Below are 18,249 nucleotides of genomic sequence, written 5' to 3'. Positions count from 1 at the left end.
AAAAAGCTCCTTACCTTTAGAAGACTACAGGTAAACAAGGATCTACCCCACCCCTTAAATGAGGTCTGGGAAGAGGTGGATCCTGGCTCCACCCCTTCTGGTCACTCAGGTGCATTGCATGCACCTGAGCTCCCCCGGTTTGGCCCTGCCTTCGCACCAGGTGCTCAATCACAGTTTCAGGGCATGACTTAGCATTTCTGCTACAGCAACAAAGGCAAAGAAGAATTGGAATATTTACAACAGAATAGCAGATAAAATAAGGTTGGGTACTACTCATTTCACCATGTAAAAAAGGTTGGTTTTTATCATTGTCCTGGAATGTGGAACTCTATGTGGTGCTTAGGTATGATGCTGATGAGCTGTTTCAAATATTTTGCTTGACATAATAAATAGATTGTTAAGTAACTCAGATCTAAATTAAGATTTATTACAACCAAAGGTGATGTGTTGTTTCTTTCTTAATTGTTGGTAGTAAAACTTTGGGAAAGGTCTCTTGTTTTCCCTAATGTTGACTTCACCTGTAATCCTGGAAGCCAGAACTCTGCAGGAGGAGATGAGCGATTATGCCCATCTATAAGAAATCAAATTTTGTGAGATGTTTACCTCATGCAAAATAAACAGTATTTTTTTTCCTGTGCGTTTTGTTTTCAAACTCTCCTTAATTTGTATTTCTCTATTTAAAAGTTTTATGAGTCATATATCAAGGTACTGCTGTATCATGGTGAATATGACAATGTCTCTATGCTGTCTAGTGCTAAATACCGAATTGTGTAATATGCAAAAAAAAAAAAAAAAAAAAGGTTCTCACTTCTGTTTAGATTCAGAATTAATCAAGGGAATCTCTGCCTCTGATTTTGCAATATACATAACTGAATGGCATGGCCAAAAAAAGCCACATATTCAAAGGAAATTTATATTCCTTTCTCTTTAGACTTACACTTTTCAGATTTTGTTGATTTAAAGATCCACAAGTAATAATTAGGGGTTTTGATGAGTGGCTATACAAATGGAATGGAGTTCAGCATATGAGTGTATGCTCCATTTCTACAACATCTTCAGCAGACTGCTGATAAACTGCAACTTACTTCTGTTTGTAACGTTTTTATAGGATGAGTGTCCCCACTCATAACAAAAGGGGAATAAATCACTGTTTTGTAATCCTACCTCTGTAAGTGAGGTGGAGTTCAATTTAGTAACATTTGTAGCATACTATTCATCACTGGGTTTTTTTTTTTTGTGAAAGCTACAAAAGGAGAGTAGAAGTACTGTTATATATCAAAGTCGTGGTTCTTATGCAAGTTAAATATTTACATTTTCTAGTCAGAAGTGAAATTGATGCAGACATACTCTGTTGGGTGTATACATTAGAAGATACATTAAGAGCACATATTCCAAATGAGTGCGAGTGTCTCAGGCTTTACAATACTCCACCTAAGAGCTTGGTTGAGTAGCAAAGGTTCTATGTCTATAGGAATCAACACCTTCATTCTGAAGTAGAACTCAATTGCAATTTTTCCATTATGAGGCAAATCATTAACCTTTGCCAAATCATTACCTCTGGAGATAATTCACAGTGATCTCACAGAAGACCAACTAATAAAGTAAGTACTTGAAAAATAATATGAAGAACAAATGTGGTTTACCTTCTAGCTCAGGGACGCATATCCCCAGAGGAAGCAAGAGTCTATGGACTTAAAGAAAGGCAGGTGAAGCAATAGAGAATTATTTTGATCTAACAAGCCATCAAGAACTGGTGATTCTAAAATCATCTGCGATGTTAGAGTGGACATTTTAGCTTGGTATCAAGTATACTCCAGGTTATATCAATTAAACCACAACAGGATTCAGTTCCATTAGACAATAATTCAGTTAGACAATAATAAAACTTTTCACCAGCGACTCAGTAACTAACATGTCCTAAACCTGAAGAAATATGAATTTGCCCAGTTACGGAAGAAAATTAAAGACTTAACATAGGAAGCCAATGCTTCTGACAAGTCTACTGACTTTAGCATTCACTTTAACTATTTTCCTCTCTTACTCATCTCTAAAATATGTATAAAAATACTGAACTGCAGGAGGGCTGTGAAGATAAGAGTATAGCAGATTTAGCATAGTTTATATTCTCTCTGAGGTCTTGGCAGTTGCATGTTCTTTATCAAGCTGCAGAAAACAGATCACTATAACTTTATCACTCTGTATAATCCTCTTTTACATTATTTATAAGAATCTAATAATATGTCATTGATTCATGCTACAAGCCCATAAATAATCAAATAAAACAAAAAAACTGTATGTGAAACAGAACCAAGCAAATTAAAATCAATACTTACTTATCTTACTTATCAATATCACAACAGTTTAGGCAACTAATTTCTGACAGTAGATAGGAAGACCTGGCTTCAAAACTTTCACAACTCTTTTTCTTATAATAGTATTTTAGTATTTGCTATAGTTTCAACTCAGGAAAATACCAAAGATGTAGTTTGACAAATTTTGGTGCTTGAGGTTGTTCATGTGTGCAAGTTCTTTAAACTGGGACTTAATTAATTGTTGACTAGCTAATTGTTCTGATAAGCTATGTGAGATCTTTATTCCCAGACTGGATAAATACTTAGATACTTTTGGATCAAAGATTTCTAAAGAGATTTCTATTAAAAAAATTTCTTCTAAATTTTATGTATGTAATACTACTATACCTTCACACCAGACAGCTAAATCTCTCAGACAGACACAGAAAGCTATGCAAGAAGTATATAAGCAAGAGAAAAGTGACTGCATTTAAAATATGAGCAAATATTGGCAGAAATATCTTGTGGTATTTGCTCTTATTTATATGGGGGAAAAAATATGTAGTCGAGGGGAAAGACTGGTCTGAGGCATCACAAGAGAAAAGAAAAAAAAAGTGCTGGAGAGCTATACTGATCAACAGAAACAGAATGTCCTGAACTTAACAAATAAGCCTAACGGTCAGAAGGGAGATGCACATGTATACTGAACACTTAAAGCTAGACCAGAACAGAAGTAGCAAATCTAAAAATCCAGGAGACCAGTGCTGAAAAAGTTCAGCCAATGGTAATCTTTAGAAGTGGCCTTGAAAGACACTGAATTTGCAATTGACCTGAACAATTTTCCACATCTAGCCTCTGCCATTTTTAAGTATCCCCTCTCTATCTATCTGCCAAATTGCTTTTAGTTCTAGAATTAGATTCAATGTCACATCAACCAGTAATAAGTATATAGTTAAGAGTTCAATTTGTGTCAATATTGAGATATATAAGCTCACTAATGATGAAAAGCAGCTAATTATATGAATATGGAATTAGGATGGAAACTAATATCTTCAATAGGACTTAAGAGAGACTATTAGAAAAGCAAGGCTGGAAGGAAGCTCAAGGGGCTTTCTTGTCGTGGCCACTATACAGCTTCCAATGAAAGGAAACTATTTTTCCCACTCACAAAATTTTGTAAGAAATTTTCAAGTGCACCTCTAATTCTGTATTCCGATGACATCAGGATCCTCAAAATTCTCTCCAGAAAGAAAAGCCTGATGCAATCCAAGATTTGCTGAGCTGAAACAATTTCAGACATTCATTCACATTCCAATTAATTATTTACTTAGATCAGGTCCATCAACACCCCAACTCTGTACATGTTTAATTCAGCTCTTAACTTTTTGTAATTTGGGCCAGAATAGTTAAATTGTGGTACAGATTCAGATGAGAAAATTAAGTTTGATATCAAATCTGAGTTGATGAAATGAAAGTTTTTTTCCAGTCCCTAAATATTCAGGAGGAAAAACATGGGAGACTTAAAGGGACTGACACTTTGCAATGTCAGGTAACCACAGGATAAAATCATCCCCCTAGCTGTTGGTAGGCTGTAAAAAGATAAAATACCTGTTATTTCATCATCATCAATGTTCCAGAGCTAACAGCCAACACAAAAACTGTGTAGTACAAAAAACCCAGACCATTGCCTCCTCAGAACAACTTGTTCATTCTAAACATTGCAGACTTTTCTTGGGAAAAGTGCACAACGCTCAAATAACCTAAAGATAACCCCTGCACATCAAGACCACTCCTCTAACAAATCCTAACCTAAAAACCTTACCATGTACTACCCTACCCTGCAACGTGTTTAGAAAGTCATTCCTGAAACTATAAACTACTCTGGAAGAAGATCTTAACTTGAATATCTTTTTTCTCCTCCTCAAATAAAGCTCTTCTTTTTGAAACTGCTCAGAAACAAATGTCTGTACACCCACTCATGCCATATAGAATCAGGCCGTGCCTAAGCAGCAAATGCAACACCTTCCAATGCATTTCTCACACCCACAACAAAGTATGTTCACCTCGCCCCCATCTCAAAGCTCTCCCACAGTGTAACAATCTTTATTCAGTGCAGTACATGGCATCACAGAAGCTCTCTGATGATAACAACTGCTTATATAGCAGAGTAAACTTTTCTCTGTGCAATCACTAAATCAGAAATATCCACTCAACAGGAGGAAAACATTCTTTCAAGTTAGTCATTTCATCTGACCTTTCAGCCTAGATCTACCACAAAACCTACAAAACTCCTGCAAAAGACAAGACTGGGAATAAAAATTCACAGTTACTGGTGCTTGTATGCGTTTTTAAGTCACGGTTTAAAACTCTCTACCTTGGTCCATTTCCAAAGGCAACGGTACATCGTGATGAGGTAAACAGTTCAATCCCCATAATAGAATGCTATAATGTAAAAATCTCTCAACAGATATGTAGAAAGTTTCAAGGAAGACAAACAAAACTTCTCAGATAAAAATTCTGTTTTCTTTAACTTTTACTAGGTTGGTTGTTTAAAGGCAAATAAATTTATCTATATGGATTTTTCCACAACACTTATTTAGCACAAGATATTGTAATGTTTTATTTTCTAAGTCTCACTTTCAGAAATAAATTTAACATTGTAAAGTTATGTGCACTTAAGAAATAAATTTAAGAAAAAAAACATCCCAAGAAAGTTGGATTTGCCTTTGATACCTTTGAGAAAAAGAAATGCAAAAATACCCTTTGTGGAGAAGACAGACAAACATAAAGTACCTCAACTAAAACTTTCTGATCAAGAATAAGAAAAGGATTTTTTATCTATTCTGGAAGACAATGCATTATATTTTTCATTTTCATTTCTTTCACATTTTTTCAGATGATATAGTCACTGATATAGACAATGATACAGTCACCTCAGTATCATTCTTTCTTTTTTTAACATAAAGTACAGAGTGGAAGATGCTCATCAGAGGTAAACAATAGAGACGTTTGTTTCAGAGACATTCAGACTCCAGCTGTGTACAGCACACTATCATAATATATCCTTTGCATAGTATACAACTCAGGAAGGCTAGAATTCAGGCTAATAAGACAAGTTGCAATAAATGTTTTGAAGTAAAACTTCTAGAGTAGGAGCTGGATAGCCTCTTGAGTGAGAAAAAAAGTGACTAAAAAGCCACGCTCACTCCATCAATAAATAAGGTCACACAGAGGAGTTAAGCTGTGTCTCACCAGTGGTCTACCTAGTTCAATATCCTGTTTTTGGAAAAAGACCACATTTACTACTTCAAGAGAATGAAAAGGTATTGACTGAGTCCATCACTGCATGACAGAAGAGTCTTTTCTGATCTGTACAAACAACATTCTTACAGATGCTTGCTGTTCTCAGCATGAATGAAGGGCAAAGTTCAAAATATTTCGGGAGTTACTTGTTCAGACTTAATGACATTGTTCTGTTGTATGCTTCCTGTCCTTACTATTTTTCAGATACCTACAAGCTCATTATATGAGGCATTGTAGCAAATTACTACAGTTCTTACTGAAAAAAGCAGAAAGTTTTAGCAATCAGAAACTCTTACATGTTAGTTTCTGTTCTCTGCTTTTAGCTATTTGCTCTTGGCATGCAAGTTAGCACACTCTAAACTGCAAGCTTGCTCTTGTCAACATACCAAACTAGAGTGCTAATCATTAATAACTCATTCTTAGATAATATTGACAACCGCTTTGCTTTATTATCAATGCCATCTGTGCACAGCTCCCCAACTTCTCCTTTCTAATCCTCCTAAGCTTGCATTCCAAACGTTTCACAGGCTGCAACAAGCAGAATGGAAATAACAGCTTGAGCTTCTTGAGAAATATCACCAGCCAATTCAGGGAGCCCAGAAGACAGGAATAATATGATTGTAGAGTCCTACTGAGTTTTCAGCATGTCAGCTTTATGAATAACATGCTGCCAGATGCTACTTCCTTGTAGCGATCACTTCCACTGTTATGAAAAACCAATGTCATACATGCAAAATGATGAACTGGTCTTGCTCTATTTTGAGCAGCACTAAAGCCTCAGTAAGACTGATTAGCAGTTAAGAGTACTTGTAGCTTAATACCATTTCTTATTTGATCACACTCACTGAAGGCTGAAGTGAACAAACATTATTAAAAAAGTAGCTCTGGGTCTTCTGATGTGAAGACTTCTCATTTCTGAGTTTTCAAGGTGTTTGCATTTCAATACAGCATTGATAATGAGACAAACACTTGTCCTCACTAACTAAACTGCATTCCTGTGACCAAATGAAAAAATTCAGTTTTCAAATTTAGCATAACTCATCAATTATAAGTAAATTTTAAACAGACACCTAACTAGCAAAATTAATATAGAATAGAATTACAATAGAGAATTATCTTAATTAATTCTAAAGAAAAAAACGAGAATGTTAATTCAAGCCTCACTTCTGGATCAGCTCAGTTCTGATGAAAATGCAAAGATAAATTGTATAAACAGACTTGAGATTTGATTGCTCTGCACTGGTTTTTTTGGAAGATGAAGGGAAAACCAGGAAGATTTTCAAAATGAAAATTAAAAATAAAGTTCTTTAAAGTACATGTATTTTTGATTTTTCAGTAATTCTGAGTAGAGGTGGAAAAAGCCTGCATGTCTACTGTTTCCTCTGGAGGAAAAAAAAAAAAGAACTATTTTGTTCCTAAATGAATTTGATCACTTGTAATTTTTAATTCAGGGAAAGGGAAAATGATAAACTGTGCTTTCTTCAAATGAACTCATTTGAATGCAAAACTTCAAGTGTAAATTCTGTCCAAAGCAGAAAGGTCTGGAACAGATTGCAGAAAGTCTTCCAAATGTCAGCTGAAAAGAAGCTGTCAGCTGCAGACAATGATATCTTCAGCAAATAATAAAGGGAAAGGAGTTTAGGTAGCTTGTTAAGAGTACTTGTCAGCAAAAGAAAGGAGTGCTTCGTGGCCAAAGAAGATAAAGTTCTAACAATAAAGAAAGAGACCAGGAGCTCAGAAAGCTTGTCTGCTTTTCCCAAACACATCACCGATTTAAGACAGTATGGTCACAAAATTTGCCTCTATTGTATTCCTAGACAATCATAGGTTCAGCAACCTCACTTCTACCATTAAAGAGACACAACTCAGCATAAGGAGAGGGACTTCAGAAGGATGATTAGAGGCTGTCACTTCAAGGTAAGCATTCTGCAGACCTTTGGTGTCCAGGCTGAAAAGGATGATATAGGACAGGAATTACTGCAAGTTCAGTGTTTGCAATTATGTCACACAGATGACTGACCAGGGCTGATAACATTCTAGCAAATCCATCATGGAATTTTTTTTAGCAGGAATAGTGGAGGTTTGCAACAGTGGTATTAAGTTCTCTCTGAACAACCACGATTTCAGTGTAGTTATTGTTCATTGTGGTTCCTTAACACACTTCACTCTTGACTGTATCCATTGGAGCCAAACGCAGGCAACCCTCTGTATTTCGTCCTCGTGCGCTGAGACCAAAAGTCTGGTCCGGGCCAAATACTGCATACAGGCATCAATATGATGTACAGCAAAATGGCGTTTATTGGTAAAAGTTACAGAACTATATAGTATTTCTTATCTTTTACTAGACTGTTCCAGAAGCTCACGCGGGCTCCTGGCCAATCATATTGAATATCCCGCTCTGTCCACTCACTTCTGAAAAGCCATAGTAGTAGTTATACTCCTTGTTATGAAAACAAAGAAGTACAGCCTCCCCGTCTTACGACACGGGTTCAAGTAAGTAGGACAACCAATAGAAAGCAAAATGGGGAAGGGCCTTCCGCATTACAACCCAAGTGCTCCGTTATTCGCCTAATACAACAATCCATTAACAGTGTGCAGACAATAAGCCAATCAGAATACTTCTAACTGGTGGGATATCACAGAACCAACCTCAAAAGAAGCAACGCCTGTTGGAGGGATATAAAGCTTTGGAAACTGGATTTTGTGTCTCCGCTCTTCTGTAACAAGACTGAATCCTGCAAAGTCAATGTCTGCTTCACATTACCCAGACTCTCTGGCCCAGAATAGGAGACATAATGAAGAAAGAACACACAACAAGAAGCTGGGCTGACAAGAGCTAATGCTGTAACAGAGCACAAAGCACGCCCAGGAGCTACTTCTCTCTGACCCTCATTTAGGACTCTGCATGAGACTACAGGTGCGTGTGAACAGTGTGAGATCTGACAGCTCTGCTTTGGAAACAGAAGAAAAGACAGGCTCTTTTTTTGTTTGGTCATTACTCGATCTATCTGTAAAACACTGCTCCTCTACATCATGTTTTCAATACCACACAAAAAGTCATCGATAGATCTTGTTAGTTTTTATAGGTTAAGCAGTGAGAATATTTGATTTTCTCTCTCAGTGCTCAATCCCTTTTTGCCATCCAGAGAACTAAGAAAATTAAAAGCAAGCTGAGTCTTTCTCCAGCAACTAAAAGAATGAAGTATCTAATTAATCGATGATTTTTAATAATACTGAAAACATGAATAAGAATTAAAAAATCTTTTATTAAATAGAATTATAATTACAATACTGATTTACATGTTAATTATCAGGTAGAAGTCTTTAGGAATTGTCTTTTTTATTGTCATCACTGCTTTGGTGTATTTTAAATTGAAGGAGCTTTATTTATAAATTCTAGTAGCCTCTGACATGCATACATTTCTCTACGTTTACACTAAGCTATCTCTCTATTATATGACGTTTGCAATCTCAAGTATAATGATTGTGCCTAGAGGGAGGAAATACTTTTAGTTTAAAAAAGAAAGGCTTTAGCAATAGCATACAGATCTTTAAACATATACCTAGGCTTCTGAAATCATACTGGATGACATACATGGAAAAGAAAGTGTTGACTACATCTTTATGTAGTCTAGCCCAAATGATGTGTTAAGGATATGTTTACTGCGCTTGGAATTTGCAAAGCACAGAGACTGATATAAGGTCCAAAACCACGTGTCAAATAGAACAACAAGCTGAACTGCAAAGATGGAGAAGCGATACTTTTTTATTCTCATTTTAATAAAAAAACTAAAGTTTTTTAACATGATCACACATTTATCTCAGAAAAAGCAACTGAAAAATCAGCCAGTTTTTGCTGAAGGATATCTGAAGAGGTCAGTGAAAGTCAGATCGCCTTGGTTAACAAAATACAGACCAGATATTGACTGAATCGTCATCTCCAAGTCATTAAAAGGAATCTCTTCCCTGTCTACAGGAGGGCTCTTAAATGTAAAGAACAGCTGAATGTAGGCAAATTTTGCATCAATACACAATAGGTCTGATAAGTATTAGACCTGACCCGCCCCAGGGAAGCCCCCAAACCTGATGTTTTTGTCTGTACTATCTTGGAGGCAACTCACACTTTGCCAGTGCTCAGTGCACTTAGAAACTCCTCCTATCCCTGTAGCTGCTTATGCTGGGGACTCTGCTAGGAAAGTACTCAGTACCATCTGGCCTGCTGGCTATTAGCCATCCGCTATGAGAGCAGATGGACTAGATGGAAGCTGCTCATCTAGGCAGAGTCCTGGAGCTTTTGTGTATAACAGCCAAGTGCACCCTCAAGCTGCATGCCTTCATAGTTTGTTCTGGCTTGCTCCACAGACAGCCTGGACAGTACATCCAGCAACAAATTCAGTAACAAATTACATGGATGGTCGATCAATATGAGTGTGTGTTTGGCCTTAGGGCCAGGAAAGTGTCGATGAGGAGACTCAGACTGCAAATAAGGCACAGAAAATTCTCTAGTTCACCCAGCAGTTTTGACTTGCTGGAATCTCCTGGCTGTTTCATGTAAGTGGATGAAAAGATCATAATGGTAAAAAACAGGTCTGGAAATGCCAAACAGGGATCTATCCAAAGCAGGATCAACCCATGATTTAAATTATAAAGACTTCACAATTACTACTCCAGTGCTTCATTTTCCTTTACTTTTAAAAATAGAAAGGCTCTCCTACTGCCTAACTTCTTTGTCCCTTCACACCATAATTGTTGCTAGTTATCAGAAAACTAAATTTCTAATTATTTTTAATTTTCCCAAATGAACTTTATCTCAGATTAGAACTTTTTCAAGTGACTGAACAAGACTGGAAAAAGTAAATCCACTCCATATATAAGAACACTTGATGGATCTCATGAAGGACAAAGTGAATATCATAGAATCACAGAATCCTAAAATGGCTTGGGTACGAAGGGACCTCAAGTATCATCAAGCTCCAATGCCCCCTGCTGCCAACCTCCATATATAAACTAGACCAGGTTGCCCAGGGCCCCATCCAACCTGGCTTTGAACACTTCCAGGGACGGGGCATCCACAACCTCTCTGGAAAGTCACTTACAATATTTTTTCTACCTCAGCTTTGATTTCTGTGGAATTTGATTTTGATTTCTGTGGAATTCTGATTACAACCATGCATCAAAGACCACCTTACACTGTATACAACGTTGTAGCGAACAATGCTAACGGCTTGCTGTTTGCCTACATTAGCCACAGCACCTCTGATTTGCAACTCAATATGCTTTCAAATTCCTTATCTATAAAAGGTTTTATGACCATCTTTCCCATAATCTATGCTACTAATGTGTCTATCAAAAATTGCCAATTAAAAAAAAAAAAAAGCTTAGCAGAAATGCTCATATTTTCCATTATATTGCCAGAATCCGTGTGGAAAATAAAAAAAAATAAAGGAGCTAAAAGGACAGGATGCCTGTTAAGTTATCAGCTTACATGTTTTGGTATTTAAATCTTGTATAACAGCATATTTTTCCTACATATATATGTATATGTGCCTAAATATCCATGCCCAAGCTTTTAAGCTGTCTTTAATACGAAGCTGATTTAATACTAAGCCGATTAAAATCTAAGAAACAATGAATGGCAAACTTTGGTTTCTCTTCATTCTTTGGAAAAGGTAGAAGCCAGTGTCACCTAAGGTTGAAAACATGTGTTTTTTTCTTTTTTTTTTTAACTTGCAAGTCAGCAAAATATTTGGAAAAGGCTATTAGCACAGGGTAGAACATTCACATAAAAGGATTTCACTCACATTAACTGACACCACCTGATGTTTCAGTGGTGAATCTCCTACATTGTTTCTAGATCCTGACTTAATTTCACCCACTACCTGTGTGTCTTGATGAGTCCCTTATGTTCATCTAATTGAAAATGAGTCCTGCCTGACTGGTCACATATATACATATATATCAATATATATATATATAATATATCATATATATCATATATACATATATACCAACCCTACCAATGCAATTCCGCGTTGTAACAGTTCTATTTCTAGTTTCAAAGGCAGTTAATTGCCATCCATCACAAATTTGGTATCACTGATGATTTTAAAGCCTACCAAAATGTGTGGTAAATACTCTGGTCTTTCAGCTAATTCCCTCTATTCATTTTAAAGGCTGCAACAGCTGAAATTTGATATACAGTAATGCATTGACACTGAATATCCATCCCTCCCATGTGCTGGAGAAAAGCTCTCTGCAGAAGAGTTATAATAACAAAATGTGTATCTGTGTCTCAGAGAGTCTCGTTCAGTCTGGAGTAGTAGCTTACACTATCAGAAAGATCTCTTGCTTTCTTCTCATTAGTAGTAGCAGCAAATTGTACTGGATGATTATGTAATGAAATATAATATTTAATGCAATACATAGCACAACACAATTAGAGCTGACCAGTAGCAGTGTCAGCACGTATTTCATTCACATTACCTTCTTACAACTTCATCCTCCAGAGGCTACTATAACAGAGCAGTGGACTGTTTAAGACTAAGATACGAATGCAGTCCCAATTTGCATTCAAGCTTTTGTTTAGCTGTTGAAATTGCTCAAGACTGGTTCTATATGAGCGTGTACTCATATATGAATGGTGAAGTTCTAGTTATAATCTGACATAATGATGGAGACATTACTGTATATTATGTCCTAATAACTCCACTCATTTTTGCTACCATTTGATTACTGCCTGGTGGTAAAATAATGGACAGTGCTGAGGCTGGATACATTTAAGCAGGAAACTAGGAATATGTAACTGCAGGTATCAAGCATCTGCCTATCCAGTATGTATCCACCTAGAGAAGCTGATCAATACTCCGTGCTAAGGCTTCAATCCAAAAAAATTTATGTGTTTTGTGAAAGTAAATCAGTCCCAAGTGAAAAAAAAATACATCTTTACTGTGGAAATGCTGTTGAATGAATGGAAAGATATTAAACAGAAACCATTTTTAACAGAAAATATATAGAAAGATGGAAAAATGATTACATATTTCCATGCCAAGATTTTCCACTTATTTCCTTTGGCGTAATGTCCTTTTTGGACAGGATGCCAAATCTGCTATAATCATGAGTTAAGGGCTCTCAGCGTAAGACTGGATCCTAATTGCTGCAAATTTAGTTAATGCAAAGGGGGACAGACAAGCATCAGGATTTGGGCCTTTGCCCCAAAAGAGCAGCACAAATAACATCCATATTCATTAGATGGTTGACAGGAGAATACTGAGCACTGGTATGTACAGCAGAACGCCTGCAAATTTGATGAACTGAAAAAAGAATAATGAGCTTAGGGTTCAAAAGGTTTCCTTTAATGTGCATCAAGCATTTTCATGAAACACACGTAACTACACAAATTTGCTATTTAGCCATAATAGGTCATGTCAGAGCTGAGTATCTCTTGATCTCCTGTTGAGATGACAGCATGCACCATGAACCAGTCTTCTGCTGACATGAAATGAGTGTTAGCAGATTTACCCTTAATGAGCTCATCACACTCGAGTACCAGTTAAAGGGAGCAGGTCACATATTATGTTTGTTTAGTTGCCCTGACGTGCCTTGCTTGTTAATTCAACATGTAAATGTGGTGTTCTGGATAGGAAGCATCCTAAATCCACTGTGCCTGATCAACCTCTGCACTGACACTTATAAACTTTATCTTTGCTAGAACCTAGGGTAAATCTACACAACTCCAGAGTCTGCAGTTGAATAGATTTGATCTGTGTCAGTTTGGAATATGGCCCTGCACACATGCACTTTCTCCTCTCACTATCTTTTCTGACCTCTTTTTCTATTGAAAAAGTGCTAAATTAATCGAAGTTCCAGGCATGGGGGCAGTTTCCAGCCCTGTTATAAGGTTCTTCCAAGTCATGTTACTGTTTATGCATTTACCCTTCTGTTGCATGTTTATATGTGACAGAAGTCACATCTGTGTAACCCCTTTGGATCCAATGATGATTAGAGCATAATAGGAAAAGTAGGAATGAGAGGGAAAATCCCTATCATGCACTGATAGTACAAAATCTGCAGAAAGATATACATTATGGTCTCTTCAAGGTATTTGAGAGAACTGGTATCAGCCAGTGGGCATTACCAAATCACATAATAGCACGCACATCACATTATAGCAGATGTTAAGATACAGAAAACCTGAACAGGAACAGGGATTTCCTTCCCCACAGGATGAATTCATGCCTACCTTTTGCTATAATGTCTCCTGCACTGCAGAATACCCTTTATGTGAAGGTAAGTGACTTCCTAGACAAGGAAGCTCTTCAAGATCCGACAAGGAAGATCTTCAGGATCCAGAGGCTCTGCCACATCTTCATATTCCATTGTATGGAAATTAGCTTGACTGTTTTCTCCATGACAATCAACCCTCTGGTGGAAAATACTTGAGATTTCATCTGAAGTCTTAATCCCTTTCTCCTGCATGTGAAGACAGTATTCAGTAACATAATAAAAGGCAAAAGGTAAAATAATATAACCTTATATATACCTTGTATATACATACCATTAACATTTTTCCAGATTTCTCTTCTCTTCTGATATTCTTCTAACATCAAGCTCACCTTAAATACTCTGTCTTGGATTTCACAGAAGAAGCAGAATGTGATATAGCTGTATGAACATTTCACAGCAAATGTTACCTTCACTGAAATCCATTTAGGGTTATAGCCCATTTGGTATTTCGAGGCAATGCACCATTTGAAACTGCAAGAGTTCTAGCAAGGCATATAGATCACACAATAGAATCTCCTCTTCTTAAAGATAAGCTTAAGCTATGACTTTGATGGTGAAGATAACTAAAAGGGCTCCTATTACTATCTACAGTTGTGTTCATAGAGCTCTTAGTGAAATCACATTACGAACTGATTATTTGAAATAATTCAGCTTAAAGATAACCCTTTCTCTTTTAGGTTAAGAGCAACTGAGTCCTGAACACACAGGTGTAACCATACTAACAGCTGAGCTGGCAGAAAGAAAGGGCAACATGGTGTTGCATGACAGTACTAACAAGCAATAGATCAAAAGCTTCTTAAGCAATATTTAGTTATTTAGTGCTTGTAGCCACTTTTTTTTTTTTTAAAACTCTGCATTTACTTGAAAACTAGTTGGATTGATGACTAGTTTTTTTTATTCAAAGTATATTCTGGCAAATGAGTGGTTTCCCTAGAGTTTTTACCTTGAGATTCTGAAAGGATATAGGGATTTTTCATCACCTTCAGACTAAATTATACTCCACAAGCAGCAATTATTTGCAGAGCAGGTAAAACACTAGAAACATTTACAAAGTAATGGTGTCAAAGCTTGCTTCCTTCTGAAAGCAAGGAAGAAAAGACAAATGAATAGGACTTACTGGTAAATGATAAACTTCACTCCAACAGAAAAAGCATTTAACTTATGGAAAAAGAGGCAACAATCATCTAACACACTTGCAAAACAGGCTATGTTGGCTACACACGTTTCCACAAGACAGAGTTCAGTAAAACTAAGAGTACAACAATAAGAATGAGAGTATCATGCAAGCTCTTAAGATAAAAAGTGTTAACACTCTCAGCTGGAAGCACATGTTGTACATAGAAGCAGTTTTGAGTACAAGGTTGTTGGGTGCTTTTTTTTTTCTGTTTGTGTGTTTTTGTCACGAGAAAGTTCTACTGGCAATATCACTTACCAGCTCTTTTCTCTGTTTCAAATAAGATGGCTGAATCCAAAGCACCTCCTTCCAGTCTTCACTTTAGACATTGAAAGAGAATTCATTACTCACTTCCAGAGCCTTCTTCATGACTATCCCTACAAGTATTTTCCTCCTCTCTTAACCCAGAGTTAATTGGTTTTGCGCTTGAAAGGCATTTTTTGCAGCTATCAGTATGCTCCCCTGTATTGTTGGTTCAAACACCACAGAATAAGTCCATTACCTCACCTCTTTCCACTTGTCTTAGCTGTGTTTATTTTTTTTGTTTAATCTCAAGGGCTGAATTTAAAAAAAAAAAAAAAAGCAGCATCAACTGTTTCTTTCTCTCTTTATGCTTAACAGAAAGTACAAACATGGAGGTTATATGTTTTAACAAATAACACTGACATAATACTAGGGATTTATTCTGTTCTTACACATACGCAAACAAAAAGGAATTTGGCCAGAATAGGAGTAAAAAGTGAGAATTAAATTCTGTTTCATTCAATGAGTTCCAATAGTTTAATTTATTTCAAGCTACTACTCAAGAGTCCAAGAATACAGGACTCTGGATAAAGTGAAAATGACAGATCTGGTTCACAATGCAGGAAGTTCTGTTGAGATCCATGAGAAATAGACTCTGGGGAAGTACTGGATAGTATCTTGTCATCTATTTCATGAATTTAGCAACCCCAAATTGCCTCAGAATACACAGTTTTTGATGTATTTCTTTAAGGCAACATCCCTTAGAAGTATTTTTCAAACATATCTTCCTTAGCTTCTGCATACTTGTTACCTAAGTCAATATCCAAGTAATTAATCCTACAATCAAAGCCTTAGGCCTTCTTACTGTCTTTTATCTGTAAATACATCTCCCAGTCTTCTCCTGTCTCTAATTGCACCAAAGGTCTCCAGGGAAACATCATCCAACTCCTTTCAATGCCCTTAACTTCTACTGAAACTGCATTAGTGGAAAAGTTATGCTGTTTCTCCTTACAAACTCAGTAATTAGCCCTACCCAGGATATGCCATCCTTTATTCTCCTTTACTTTATTTCTTGTTTTTGGCAACTCCTGTATTCTGTTTAAGCTCTTGATGCTTCCCAGGATTGTCTGTGATGCTATATGAATACTGTGTATACCTTAGAACCTGGTAACCTCTTAATTCTGCAGTTTTGTGCTACATCTGTCAAGAATTTGTCTGGAATATATCTACCTTGTACTTTAAGGGTCTTACTAGACACAAACTTGAAAGCTGACCACAAGAATCTAAAAACAAGAAAACAAATCTGTATAAGAGATGATCAGACCTCTGGACTAGGATTTAGAAGATCTGAGATTACTTCTTGATTCATAAATTCTGCATATGATCATCAGTTACAGCTATGTTATCATAAAACTGAGGTTGCTAAAGAGATAGTAAAGGTTTGACTCCACCCATCATCTCTTCAAATCATTATCTTTTGAGATTAATTGGAGAGATGTTGTATGTTTTAGAGCATAAATGTACTAGCAAGATATTTGAACACATTATTCCTGGTGTGTTCCAGGAAGTATAGCCTAGATCTATACATAGTCTTCATTTGACCATATTCATTCTGCACTTCCAGCCTGTTAGAACTTCCCTAACCAAGCAGTGGAGACATAACATTATTGAATTTCAACTCTATTCCTTGCCTTTAGCACCACTTTTTCTCCTATTCTTACTCATGTTTGACCATTCTCGTAGCCCTCAATAACATCATAACAGCTGGGCAGATGAGGGGAGAGCAGTGGATGTTGTGTACCTTGACTTCAGCAAGGCTTTTGATGTGTCCCATAAAATCCTCAAGGATAAGCTTAGGAGGTGGGGGATAAATGAATGGACAGTGAGGTGGATTTGAGAACTGGCTGACCGTCGGAGCTCAGAGGGCTGTGATCAGCAGCACAAAGTCCAGTTGTAGGCCTGCAGCTAGTGGTGTTCCCCGGGGTCAGTGCTCAATCTGGTCTTGTCCAATATCTTTATCAATTACCTGGATAAAGGGGTAGAATGCACTCTCAGCAAGTTTGTTGATGATACAAAGCTGGGAGGAGTGGCTGACACACCTGAAGGCTGTGCTGCCATTCAGCAAGAGCTGGGCAGACTGGAAAGCTGGGCAGAGAGGAACCTGATGAGATTCAACAAGGGAAAGTGCAGAATCCTACACCTGGGGAGGGATAACCACATGCATCAATACAGGTGAGGGGATGACCTGCTGAAGAGGAGCTCTGTGGAGAAGGACTTTGGTGACCTGGTGGACAAAAGGTTGACCATGAACCAGCAGTGCGCTCTTGTGGCAAAGAAGACCAATGGTATCCTGGGGTGCATTACAAGGAGTGTGGCCAGTGAATCAAGGGAGGTTATCCTCCCCCTCTACACTGCCCTGGTGAGGCCACATCTGGAGTACTGTGTCCAGTTTTGGGCTTCTCAGGTCAAGAAAGACAGAGGTCTAGAGATAGTCCAGTAGAGAGCCACAAAGACGATTAGGGGTCTGGAGCATCTCCTTTATGAGGAGAGGTTGAAAGACCTGGGGCCATTCAGTCTGGAGAAGACTGAGAGGAGATCTTATTAATGCTTATTAATATCTAATGGGCAGGAGTCATGTGGATGGTGCCAGGCTCTTTTCAACAGTGCCCAGCAACAGAATAAGTTACAGTGGGCACAAACAGGAACATAGGAATTTCCATACAAATATGAGAAAAAGTTCTTTACTTCGAGGGTGACGGAACACTGGAGTGAGCTGCCCAGAGAGGCTGTGGAATCTCCTTCTCTGGAGATATTTAAAACCCGCCTGTACACTTTCCTGTGCAACCTACTGTAGGGAACCTGCTTCAGCAGGGAGGCTGGACTAGATGGTCTCCAGGGGCCCTTTCCAGCCCTTGTGATTCTGTGATTAAGTGTTGAGACAGTAATTTACTATAG

General features: G+C 37.4%; 1 long non-coding RNA gene across 1 annotated transcript in view; it reads right to left on the bottom strand.

Annotated features, from left to right (window-relative positions):
• The window catches only part of LOC110402042, a 111,609-nt gene extending 96,060 nt beyond the window's left edge, over positions 1-15,549 (bottom strand). Inside the window, exons 1-2 of the long non-coding RNA XR_002440839.1 lie at positions 14,149-15,549; positions 13,834-14,063 (exon numbers count right to left, since the gene is read on the bottom strand). This is a non-coding gene — a long non-coding RNA (uncharacterized LOC110402042). The remainder of the gene's footprint in view (positions 1-13,833; positions 14,064-14,148) is intronic.

The sequence above is a fragment of the Numida meleagris genome, chromosome 6 (genome assembly GCF_002078875.1).
Source record: "Numida meleagris isolate 19003 breed g44 Domestic line chromosome 6, NumMel1.0, whole genome shotgun sequence".
Classification (NCBI taxonomy): domain Eukaryota; kingdom Metazoa; phylum Chordata; class Aves; order Galliformes; family Numididae; genus Numida; species Numida meleagris.
Note: the sequence above shows the minus strand (reverse complement) of the source record. Positions and strands in the feature narration are given on the sequence as shown.